Source organism: Lygodium microphyllum, chromosome 7 (genome assembly GCF_053477565.2).
Source record: "Lygodium microphyllum isolate KBCC chromosome 7, Lygodium_microphyllum_v1.1.10, whole genome shotgun sequence".
NCBI classification, from domain to species: Eukaryota; Viridiplantae; Streptophyta; class Polypodiopsida; order Schizaeales; family Lygodiaceae; genus Lygodium; species Lygodium microphyllum.
In genome coordinates, this window is record NC_141141.1 from 57,594,548 (window position 1) to 57,608,345 (window position 13,798).

Genomic DNA, 13,798 nt, shown 5'->3' on the forward strand with positions numbered 1-13,798 from the left:
GAATGAAAATTATGGGCTGAGTGTGTCGCTCAGAGGGCCGAGTTGTCGTGGCCAAGGGCCAGATGAGAAGCTCAGACAGGGTGACTCGGACGAGGTGATTTGGACGGGCCGAGGAGATTCACTCGGATGGTGCTGAGGGGGTCTATTCAGATGGGCCAAGGCACATGGGCCGAGGGCCGAATGGCCGAGTGAACTTTTGGCCGATTTGGTTCGTTTGGATGGACTGAGGGGGGCCGAAAGGGGTAGATTGGCCGAGGGACGAGTGATATGTGCGAACAGGCCGAATTGACTAGTAGGCTGAGTCGGCCTACTAGTCAATTCGTCCTGTCCGAGCATATCACTCGGCCCACTCTCGGTCGACTCAGCCTACTAGTCAATTCGGCCTATCCGAGCATATCACTCGTAGATCAAGTGATATGCTTGGACAAGCCAAATTGACTACTAGGCCGAGTCGGCCAAGAGTAAGTGGGCTGAGGGCCGATTCTGGGACTCGGCCCAGGAACCGGCCACTCGAACAGACCAAACGACATGCGACGACAACAGCGAAGATACTAATTTGCTCAAATCTTGCGACACATGCAATCATATCACACAAGAGCTTCTAGATCAGTACCAACGAATAAGAGGAAGGGCTTGATATACCTAGAATGCATGGTAGACTCCCTGGCGGCAAGATCGAATCGAATCTCCAAGAGCTCTCTCTCTCTCTCTCTCTCTCTCTCTCTCTCTCTCTCTCTCTCTCTCTCTCTCTCTCTCTCTCTCTCTCTCTCTCTCTCTCTCTCTCTCTCTCTCTCTCTCTCTCTCTCTCTCTCTCTCTCTCTCTTTATGTCAGGGTATGAAATGAGCTCTTTCTTGACCTTTTGGCTCTTCCTTCCTCCCAGGTAAGGTTTTGATGTCCCCAATCACTCACTTGCTAACATTAAACATCCCAAGCACTCTTTTTTTCCATTTTTGCATTATTTGTGCCATGTTTTACAACAGCAAACCCTACGCTTTTCCAATCCAATTTCCTAATCCTAACCTACACTAAATGCAAGAAAGATCAAAGGCAAAAAACTGAAATGATTTCTCCATCTTTTCCAATTATCAAACCAACAAAATAACCCAAAATACTTACTTGTTTTGAAGATTAAAAAACCCAAACTTCCTACCTATCTCAAGCTCCGTTTCGGGGATGAATCCCTAACTTCGATGCTCGATATGAGGTATGCAAGTGCTCAAGCTTTAATCCGTTGGTCCCACCCAATAGAACCAAAATGTAGTGGGAGCTCACGCTCAACCGCCAAGACCCACAAACCGCTTATTGTTTCAAGCATTTCAAGCGAGCTCTCATGGCAATCTCTCACCTAGCCGATGCGCCATCAATCCTCTCGAGGTGTAGTGAGCTTATATTGATGCCAAAATGAGTTGCCTCCACTCTCATACATGTCGGTAGCTCCACGATCCTAGATGCTAGCTCAAGCATTCTCAAGCCTCCTCCATCTCCAAGCTCCATCCACCATAGTCATGTGCGCGAGAAAAGAGAAGAAAAGAGAAGAAAAGAAAAGAGATAAGAAGAGAGAAGAGGAGATAGCAAAGAGCTTCACCCTCTTAATCCCTCACTCCTACACACTCACTCACTCCCTCACACTCTCACACTCCCTCTCTCAATAGCACACACACAAGCAATGTGAAGTGAAGAAGAGAAGAAGAGAGGACTCTTGTTAGCCACACACCAAAGAATGAGCTTACATTTACTTTTTGAACTTTATATACAAGCCCTAAAATCCCATGGGCACCCATCCATTTTTACATGACCGGCCATTGTGATAATGTCTCTTTTTCTAATTCTCTCTTCTTGCTTCATGCCCTAAGCCTATACACGTCTATTCTTTTACAAATGGCACAAGAGGGAGCCTGGCGCTCTTTTACAAGAGTTTTTAGAGTTTTTTGAGGCGCCTTTCATTTAAAATTGTGTTTTTTGCCTCAACTTAGCTTTAGGGGCTGCCTCTATGCATTTGCTCTTTTTCCATCCTTTTTCCGCTTTTTCCTTCATTTTTTCGCCATCTCAAATTGAGGTTAACACCAAAGCATCCACGGAGCTCAAGGAGTCGAGGGCTATCCCAATGGAGGGAACCTGCTCATGAAGACAACCATCTGCAAGTACATCAGTGGTAGAAACATGCTATAAAAGGCTCATGAAACCTCAACAGACTGGAGCACATAAAGATATCAACCAAGGATGCAAAAGCTCCCACATGAAGAAGAGTCGTAGCCAACTGCATGACATAACCAACAACAATATGGTAAAGCATAAGACATCTGTCATAAGAGCATATGGTATTCAGCCATGACATCAGCCCATAACCATACGCATAAGTATAGCTCTGCATTACATACATATGGGAAAAGCCAAGTTAAGCCAAGATCGGCAAGAGGCATAAAATCCTGCAAGAGTCAAGCTCCAAGAAAAGCCCAAGTATCTGTACAACAACATCCAAATAAGTGGCTCTATAAAGTACATGATAGTAGACAAAGTACATAGTCAAGTAAGCATCAAGAGCAACTGCTCTCTGACCTGTATGGGCAAAAGCAACCCAACTAGTATAGAAGCTAGGCAACACAGAAGCAACAAAGCCATAACTGTTAAACCCAAGCACTATCAAGAAGTCCACTAATCAAGGAGTAACCCCCAATAAATCCAAGTATCAATAAGCAATCGCTACTCAATAACCAATTGCCAAAGAAGAATGGAGCAATCAGTGCTCAAACATGTATCTCCATCCAAAGTAAATCCAAGGTCCATAATCGGTGCATTAAGGTCCAAATAGCATCCAAGCTACGTAAGTGATAAACCAACCAAATGCAAATTGCTCCACAAAATTATCAAATGCAAGTCAATTCAAGCCCAAATATTTGCCATACTGCAGAGCCGAGAACCCAAAAGCATCCACATCAGACATCAGTCCCATAATGGGTAGTAGAACGGGGAATAAACCTTGTCAAGTGAAATGCCAGCTACAAAGAGAATGACAGTGAACCAAGAATTGAGCTCTACTCTTTGCTCAAGAAGCATCTGGGAGCATAAACATCAAAGTGGCATCATCCAAATACATCAGCATATCATCTCGAGTAGTCGGGAGCACCCGTAGACCATAGGCATAACCAAACTCGAGGTAAATTAACATGTCAACTAAGTAGCATAAATCCCAACCAACAATGAAGTGTCTGCATCCAAATCAATGCTCATTAGCTCTCAAATAGCATATCTGGGCATGAACCATGATGACCAAGCATCAATACATCCAACAAGACACCCGAATGTCAACAAAGAGCATTATGCATAAGCTGTCCTTGATAAAACCTTGCTGCCCAAACAATGTACAGTAGTAAATCCCTACATAAATCGAGCTATGGAAGCTCAAACCAAGTGCCAAAGCATCTCAAAACATTGGAAAAACATCCCCAAAGCATCTGCATCAAATACCAAGCCTCGAGAGCATCACATAAGCTAAGAGCATGACATTTTCTTACTATAAATCAACTCAGATCTATTGCAGAACATTCTGAGATCAGAATTTGGCAGATCTGACATCGCCATTGCGTCCGGAGCATGCCAAAACCCCATGTTAGACTCTTACCTTGCCTAAATCGAGTTCCAGATGCCCGAGATATGAGAAAAAATGGAAATTTTGAGCCAGATTTTGAAACAGCTGCAAAAAAAAACGTGAGATGCTACTATGGGGCTTGCTATTTATCCTAAGTATAAGGGGGAAAATGGGGGCATACAAGGTGCCCAATGAAGCCAAGGAACACCTGCAAAGAGCCTATGAGGGCCGGGGAGAGGCGGGATATGAAATCTTACCTCCGGGGGAAGAAGCCATAGTTGGCATTGAAGCTCCAAGCTCTAGGCCTTCAATTCGGGCTGAAGTAATGCCAAGCCAAGCTCCACGATCAAGCTCTGATCCAAAGCTCTGATACCAGTTGAAGGGGATGTAATGGCAGTGGATAAGGAGAAGAGGAAGATGCAGGAGAGAAGAGCACACACAATGTAGGTGTTGTCAAGAATGATATGATAGCCTTTTTGTACTATCTCATATTATATATGAATAAAGAATGGGCGGTCTATATACACGGGCCCTTTTACCCCAACAAGACTATCTATTTGGCCCTTATGAGACTAATCCATTAGATCTTTGGCTAATTCATTTGGTCCTTCTGGCTAATCCATTCAGTCTTCTTGACTAATCTGTTTGGCCCAAGGCTAATCAATTAGGCCCTTGTGGCCAAAGCCAATATTTAGGTCCTTAATGGGGCCAATGCTAATCCACTAAGCATTAATAGGGCCAAGACAAATTGTGAAGCCCTTTGAGAGCTGAGATTAATCTTGCTAGGCCCATAATAGGGCCTTTGTCATGTCACATAGGCACATAATTGGCCTTAGTTCCATGCTTCGAGCCTGAATAGGCCTTCGATCATCACTCTCCTATATTAGGGCCTTTGTCTCATCATTTGATTCATCATAAGGCCTTCGATCCACCAATGTATTTTGTGTTTGGTGAGACATATATTTAGATCAAGGACTTGGAGAAAGGGATGAAGCGCTAGATGGAGTGGTGATAATCAATCTTGACATTTGCATAGTTGAAGCATTAAATATTTTATTATATGCTTCTAAGGTACTGGAAGCATTAGACATTTTATTGTATGCTTATAAGGTTGCATAATATAATTATTTTTTAGTCCAAGGTATTCAAGATATTTTATAAACTTTTTGAATATTGGTTAGATATTAGAAAGAGGGCATCCATTCACAAAAAATGAGAAAAGCATGGATGGAATTTGTTATTTTGGATATAAGAGTAATAAAAATATATAAATACATGCATTGGAGAGATTCTCCTCAATGCATGGGGGGATGATTGCACTCAGTTTGTGTTGTGCTCTTCTTGTGCACTCTTGTCTCTCTACTCTACTTGTGTCTAGTTCCAATTTCATTTAGTCTATAAATCTATAGATTAATGTGGATTATCAATAATAGATTCTAAATGAGTTCCTACCAAGTTTCATGTTGGCTCAAGTTTACTTCTTTAAGGCTTGAAATAAATCATGTTTAAGGCCTCTTAACATTTTTTCTTGGATTCCTAGGGCTAGATGTTGTAGGGATTGTCCTCTAGGAGGACACCAAAATGTGAAGTGCAAATTGCTGCTTATGTGTACCCTTAAAGCCAATGCTCCTTGTATGTGTGGGTAATTTCACCTTGCTTGTTAGATTATATGCTTTGAGGTGGGTTTCCTTCAAATGACACCCTAGTAACTTGCCATAGATTAAAGTCGCTCCCTTTTGATACCTTCAAGTTGTGACTTCTCACTCAGGTTTTGGGTATGTAATTGATACCTCTTTGTTAGAACCTTACAAGTTAGCGTTACATAAAGCAACATGTCCTTATCAATCACAACTCCATGATTGTATTGAGGCTAGTCACACTTATGAACAATTATTGTATATTTATTTATATGTGTGTCTAAGTTGCATTCAATTTAATGCAAGGTCTAAGAGGGGAAAAAATTTAGGCATCCTCCTAGTATGACCAATGCTTGTGAAATTCCTTTAATAATCCTAAGAGGTTCTTGCAAGGGTTCTATTCCACTCTAGACCACATTCGTGATCTACTAGTGGTCAATGACTAGTCTTAGAGTACTCTAGGTGTTCAAGTTGAACTTGAGAGGGATGTTGATTCTCTTCCAAGAAACACCTTTGGAATTTTTGTAAGACTAGGGCCTCCTTGCCACCCATGCAAATGATGTATAGTTGAAACTTTACTCCGTGGACTCAAGATCTCTATGTATTTCCACCACACATAATAGGTCTCTTCTTTCTTGTAGAAGAAGAATAGAAACCTTCAATGTAACATTGATATGGTCTTGCAATGTCCTTGGTTTGATTGCTTGACCTCCCAAGGTTACGAAAATTAGAACATTAGCCCATGTAGAAATGCTTGACCCTAACACTTCAAGTTTGGTCTCTCTATGCACAATTGAGTCTTAATCAGTGGTGGTAAGGCCATGGTAGCCAATTCTGAGACTTAATCAATAGGTTTGAGAGAGCATTACTTCCCCTCTATTCAAGGTAGTTCTAGCATGTGTAGTGTTCAATAATGTCCTTGGTTTAGCACATGATATAATATGACCTCTTGAATGGACAGGGTAAATCAAGATTGGAATAGAGGTGTCTATTTGCACAACATTGCTTCAAGAACAATGATCTCTTTTATTCCAAGCACATGTAGCTCTCTATGGAACAAGGAGGGAATACACTATCATCTACATGGCAATGGTTGGGGTCTCCTTGGTCTTAGTCATGGTTATTGTGTTCACCCCTGAGTCTTTGTTCCATGGACACACCTAGAACGCAAACATGTGGGTCTTGTTTAGACTCTTGTCAACTAGACTCCCTATCCAAAATAGCTCAATTTATTGATGTCCTAAGGGCACAAGCTAATGCATGCACCAAGGGGTTATACAAGAGTGCTTATCAACAATTTGGGTGGTCTAGCTCCAAGGCTCTTGATGAGACTTCCCTCATTCTCTCTTGTTGAGAGTGGTGCACTTGCTATGGATCATGGTCTTGTGGGGTTTTTGAACCTCACAAATTTTCTTATGTTAAGATATAAAAATGTATTCACTTTAAATCAATAGCCAATCAAATAAACTAATATTCATAACATTACCTCAAGGTAGACAAGTAAATATCCTCAATTGACAAGTTAAAGAGATGATATGGGTGATCAACCATATGCAAGTGTTGGATCATGCGACAGATCTACACTAAGTTAACTAACAAATAAATTTCAAAATTGGCAAGAAACAAGCGTGATGCCACAAGCAGTAAATGGGCACATAAACAAGTGACCATGAGCCACAAACACTACCTCATTCGGAGGATCTATTTTTGATTAAAATCTTAGTGTGTTTGTGAATTGTAGGTAGAAATTTTATCATCATAAATCAGAGAAAGATATATTTTCTTAATCCATTTGTCAAGATTGTGGGAGAGAAGGAAGGAGTCTCACTTGAAGCTTTCTTGCTTGCACAATGGGGGAATACACACAAGGGTGGAGGCTGAAAAACAGTTTTCCTCTTCTTAGTTGTCTAAGCCAAAAGAACTCTAGTACAAAGAAATAGAAGAACCCTATATATGGGGTCTCAAACCAAACTCAACTAACTAAGGTGGCATACTAACTGAGCCACGAACTAGAGTAGATAAGGATAGCTATCATGTAGCTATTATTCATGGGCGGTGTACCAACCGCGTCTGCAACTGACAAGTCGGTGACATAAATATACAACGGTCACCCTGGCGTATCACGAGTGGAGCTCGATATCTCAACACTCCCCCTCGAGCTCAATCCAAATTCCTGCACACCAAGCAGGTCTCTGAACTTGCGCAGCTTCTCTGCGCCCAATGCCTTTGTGAATATGTCAGCTACCTGATCCTCTGTGCTGACATAAACTAGATCAATAAGACCTAGTAAAACCCTCTCTCGCACATAGTGATAATGCACCTCAATGTGCTTTGTTCTAGCATGATAGACTGGGTTATTTGCCAAGTGTATACTACTCATGTTGTCACAATAAATGACAATTGGCCCATCTGTAGACTGATGCATATCATAAAGTAGCTTATGCAACCAAGCTACCTCACATGCAGCCATTGTTGCACCCCTGTACTCAGCCTCTGTGCTCGACAAGGCAACTGTAGGCTGTTTCTTGCTGCTCCAAGTGACTGCAGCACTCCCAAAAGAGAACACATATCCACTGGTAGATCGTCTATCAGAAATACTACCAGCCCAATCAGCATCAGTGTATCCATGCAACTGTATCTGAACCCCAGTCTCATAAAATAGTCCATACTGCAATGTGGACTTTACATACCTGAGTATGCGTCTAGCCGCATCCAAATGTGGTTTCCTTGGAGCCTGCATAAACTGACTTACCAATCCAACAGCATAGCTCAAATCTGGCCTGGTAATCGTCATATAAATCAAACTTCCTACTATGCGTCTGTACATAGTAGGGTCTTCTAGAAGCTCACCTGCATCTGTGCTCAGCTTCACATTTTGCTCCAAAGGAACTGAAATAGGCTTACAGCCTGTCATCCCATATTTGGACAGCATGTCCAATCCATACTGCCTCTGCAAGAGCTGTATCCCACTTGGTGATCTAATCACCTCAATGCCCAAGAAATAACGCAGCTCTCCCAAATCCTTCATCTCAAACTTCTGCTTCAATAGCATTTTCACATGAAGGATATCTTCATCACTGTCACCTGTCATAATCAAATCATCAACATAAATGACAAGCAACATAATACCTTTCTCTGTTTTTCTCACATAAAGTGAGAAATCTGCCTTGGAAATCTGAAAGCCAATAGTGACAAGATACTGTCCTATCTTGTCAGACCATGCTCTAGGTGCTTGCTTCAAGCCATACAAGGCTTTCTTCAACCTGCAAACAAACTCAGGATGAATAGCATGCACATAACCTGGTGGCTGCTCCATATAGACCTCTTCTTGCAAATCACCATGCAAGAAGGCATTCTTTACATCCATCTGATGTAAAGACCATCCCTTTGATGCAGCCATAGCAATGACTGCTCTTACGGTTGCCATCCTTGCAACCGGACTAAATGTTTCTTCATAGTCAATGCCATATGTTTGTGCATACCCCTTGACTACTAATCTTGCCTTGTATCTGTTCACAGAACCATCAGCATTGTGCTTCACCTTATAAACCCACTTACAGCCAATTGCATTCTTACCTTTAGGCAAAGGTACTAACTCCCATGTAGCATTTGCTTCCAAGGCATCCATTTCTTCATCCATGGCTTTCTCCCATTTTTCTTTTCCCATGGCTTGCTCAAAAGATGTGGGTTCTGGTTCCTGTATCACTTTGACCATATATGCATAGTGAATGGCTGTAAATCCATCATATTTCAGCCTATCCACAGGATACCTAGCTCTTGTAGACCTGCGCAAAGTAGGTTCACTCCCAGGTGCTCTCAAAACATCCCTGGTCTTCCTTACTCCAGGTGTAACAATAGAAGGAATACCCAACTCATCATCAATGCTCTGTTCTGAGCCACTGGATTCACCATCCACATAAGAGTGACCTGCATTCACATCAAACATGGGCTGATCAACCTTCTCTTTTCCTTTTCGTGATACCTGCATACCACTATCTGCATTGCTTTGAGAAGATTCTCCTGATCTCAATCTGCCTGTCCATGGCGAAGAATGTGAACCACTGCTAGAGGACGCTCCAGGTCCACTAATATTTTGTGACTGCTGCTGTGAATTCTGTGTAGCATTACCATTTTGTGCATCTACATCATCAATCACATTTACTGGTTTATACCAGCTACTCATCTCATCAAAAACAACATCTCTGCTCACTGTAAACTTACGAGTAGAAGGGTTATAGCATCTATACCCTTTTTGCTGCAGAGAGTAACCAATAAAGATGCACTTCTCAGCTTTTGGATCCAACTTGGATCTCAACTCATCTGGCACATGTACATAGGCAATGCAACCAAAAATTTTCAAATGAGAAATATCTGGTTTCCTACCAGTATACCTCTCCTCTGGAGTCATTCCATGTATTGCTGCAGTGGGAGTCCTGTTCATTATGTAGACTGCTGTAGCAACTGCTTCAGCCCAATAAAAATCTGGCAAGTCTTTTTCATTGAGCATGGCACGAGACACCTCTCCAATATGTCTGTTTTTCCTTTCTGCAATTCCATTTTGCTGTGGGGTATGACTGCATGAATATTGCTGCTTTATGCCATGCTCCTGCAGGAACCTTGCAAACTCATTTGAGAGGTACTCTCCCCCTCCATCTGACCTTAGGCATTTTATCTGCAGACCTGTTTCTTTTTCAACCATAGCTTTAAGAGTTTTGAAATGCCCAAAAACTTCACTTTTCTTTTTCATAAAATACACCCAAACTTTTCTGCTATAGTCATCAATAAAACTGACAAAATAATGACAGCCTCCAAGAGATGCAGCTTTAGTTGTCCACACATCAGAGTGAATTAATTCCAATGGCTTCTCACTCTCTTGAACATGTCTAGGAAATGGTTTCCTTGCCTGTTTTCCAAACTGACAGGCTTCACATACCTTATGCATTTCTGCAACCTTGAATTTTGGCAATCCTGCAACAATATTTTGGGCCTGCATTGATTTAAGTCGCTGTATATTAACATGACCAATGCGCTTATGCCAGATATCAATATCTGCAACTACACCGGTCCCATGTGCAAACATTGCTGCACTCAATTCAGACATGTCTGCATCCAACGTAAACATTCTGCCCTTCTTCTTTCCTTTTGCTATCAAGCGACCTTTATTTTTCATATCCTCAACAAAGCATCCATGAGGATTAAATCTGACCTGCAAGCCCTGTTCAACCATTTGACCAACAGAAACCAGATTCTTGGTGATATTGGGGACATGAAATACATCGGACAGGTATTTCTTTTTCCCATCCTGCATAGACAAGGGAATTTTTCCAATCTGCACAATAGGATGTGCAGTATCATCACCAGTCTCCACAAATCCTGGTTTCTCCATTTTCCTTGCATCCTCCATCCATTCTGCATGACCTGTCATGTGGTTTGATGCACCTGAATCAACATACCATACATCATTGCTTTCTTCTGCACTTGTCATAGAATTGTTCATGTGCTGCACCATGAACAAATGCTCATTTCTGTCATCACCCTGTCTACTAGAAGATGCATAATTCCCTTGTTGCAGTTTTCCATTCATGATGTCATTCTGCTTTTTATAGCAGTCTTTAGCCATATGACCCATTTTACCACAGTAGTAGCATTCAACATTACTGTTTGCATTTTGGCCTCTTTGCCATCCACCACGACCTCTTTGGCTCCCCCTGCCTCTAGAGTTACCACGTCCTCCTCCATAGGACTGGTTTTCTTGAGTTTGCTGCATATTCTGATTTCTGCCACGGCCTCCAAATCGGCCTCCTCTACCTCTGCCTCTACCTCTTCCAACATTTGAGTAGAAGACAGCTTCTTTTGAAGTTCCTCCTAAAGAAGATGCACCACCATTTCTCTGTTCCTCAGAAATTAGAAGAGCAATCAACTCCTCAAAATCAGGAAATCTTTCACGAACTGAAATGGATGTCCGAAACTGTGCATAATCCTTTCCTAGACCATTCAAGGTCACGGAAACTAAATCATCATCTTCCACTGGCGACCCAATGGAAGCAAGTGCATCTGCAATCTTCTTCACCTTCATGTGGTAGTCGTTGATGCTCATACTTTCTCTTTGCACATTATGCAACTCTTGCTTGAGCTGCATTTTCCTGGCTTGCGTATTTGTGCTATACATTTTTGACAAAGTATCCCATGCCTCCTTTGGCGTACTTGCATCCTGAATATGCACAATCATAGAGTCTGAAATACTGATAGACAGCCAATACATAACTTTCCTGGCTCTCTCATGCCATGTTTTAAATGCCTGCATTTGTTGTTGATTGGGAACATCAGGAAGAACTGGTTCTTCTTCATTTCCTGCAACAAATTCCCAATATCCTTTTCCCATAAGGAAATTCGTCATTCTAAACTTCCATGCCTGGAAGTTGTTCTTGTCAAGCTTTTCAGTGACAATCTGTGAAAGAGAATCAGACGCCATTACAGAATACTGCAAGAAATTCTGTCACTGCAAAGAACACAGCTTCACCCTCACAAGGGCAAATCTGCAAAACTAGCGAAAGTGGTATTTGACCACACAGTCACTTCCTAGTGACGATTTTGCATAAACAGGAACCAAGGATGATTCTGAAACTCCCAATGTCTCTGCGCACAAGCATACGATGCAATTTCTACAGTAACTTTTCACCGACCTGTAGAACAGTGGTCGCACAGCATAAAACTGAGCCTTTTCCTGAGTGCGTGCAGAAAACTTCCGTCTGCAAAACAGGCCCCGAAATGGCCTCAAATCAAAAAAACAAGGTCGCCGAGGGCTAAAGCCCTCGCCCGCAACATATACTGCCCTCTTGCTTCGCCGCGAAGGGCGTCTCAACCTGAGACAATGCACTCCTGCAATTTCCGGCTGTGCTACCTGCAGAGATCTGCTCCCAAAACAGGAAATGAAAGCAACACTGCTCCTCTTACCAGACCACCGCGAGCTTGGCTTGCTTTCTTGAGCTCCTTACCACGAACAAGGCTCTGATACCATGTCAAGATTGTGGGAGAGAAGGAAGGAGTCTCACTTGAAGCTTTCTTGCTTGCACAATGGGGGAATACACACAAGGGTGGAGGCTGAAAAACAGTTTTCCTCTTCTTAGTTGTCTAAGCCAAAAGAACTCTAGTACAAAGAAATAGAAGAACCCTATATATGGGTCTCAAACCAAACTCAACTAACTAAGGTGGCATACTAACTGAGCCACGAACTAGAGTAGATAAGGATAGCTATCATGTAGCTATTATTCATGGGCGGTGTACCAACCGCGTCTGCAACTGACAAGTCGGTGACATAAATATACAACGGTCACCCTGGCGTATCACGAGTGGAGCTCGATATCTCAACACCATTAGCATTGCTCCAATGAATGGTTTTTATACTTGGCTAAATACCGATCTTATTCATGACTAGTAGGAGTCGTAGTTTTTCCATGGTCAATGATAATTTAAGGGATTAATACTTTATTGTCTTCCTCAAGTACTGATGGATTATCAACTACAAGAGTAATAGATAAAGATTCTTAAACAGGTTTTAATGAACTAATATGAGAAGAGTTATGGATTTACCAATGAGGTGGAATACCTTAACGAAAAGCATTGTCATTAATCTTGTGAACAATTTAAAAAGGTCCATCATATCTCAAAGAAAGTTTAATCTTTGGATGCCATTCAATAGTCTTTAATCTTCTCTTTTTATCACATAACCATATTGAAACATTTTTCTTAAATGTCATGGCCTTGCATCTCCTCAATTACATATCTTGAATGAGTTTGTGTGGTTTTATGATGAGTACTTTCTTCTAGGGTTTTGGTATGATTTTAGCTAAAGTATCAACTATTGGTACATCATTCATTATAATGGTCATAGGGTATTGGTAATCTCTTTCCATTAAGTCCATAAGGTGCTTTGTCAATATTGAAATAAGCATTACTTGGTTACAACCAGTTGAATTTGAAGATACTTAACCTATATACCTATACACCTCAAGCTAGAGAAAATATTTACAAAGGGAAGTAATGACAACTCAAGAAACTTAATCCCTTAAACAAAGATATCAATCTTCCCTTCTAGTATTGCTCTCTTGAAGCTTCCCTTTTGGTCACCTCCTCTATCTGGAAAAACAAATAGAAACAATATTAAGCTACACTTACATTACCTACCCTATAATTCACAAACAAACTTACTAGGTTGACATTTACAATACAATTGGAATTTAGCATCTAAACATATAATACATTGGAAATTTAAGATATCAAAAAATGCTTCAAAGTTAGCAATAGGTTATTCTATCATGCAAATGCTAAGCCTTTGAATTCCTAGTCTTGCAATGTAATTAAATAGGCTTGCATCATGTAAAGCTTGACTATAACATATACCAATGCTTTCTTGACATTACCTCTTTATTTTATAATACTAATTTTCAAGGCTTATAATGGAGTGTTTGATAACTAAAACAAAAAGTCTTGTAATAAGATTAAGTAGATTGAGAAATGACCACTAAAATAATTGTATAGAAGAAAGGAATGTGGACGTTCCAAGAGAGACAAAGG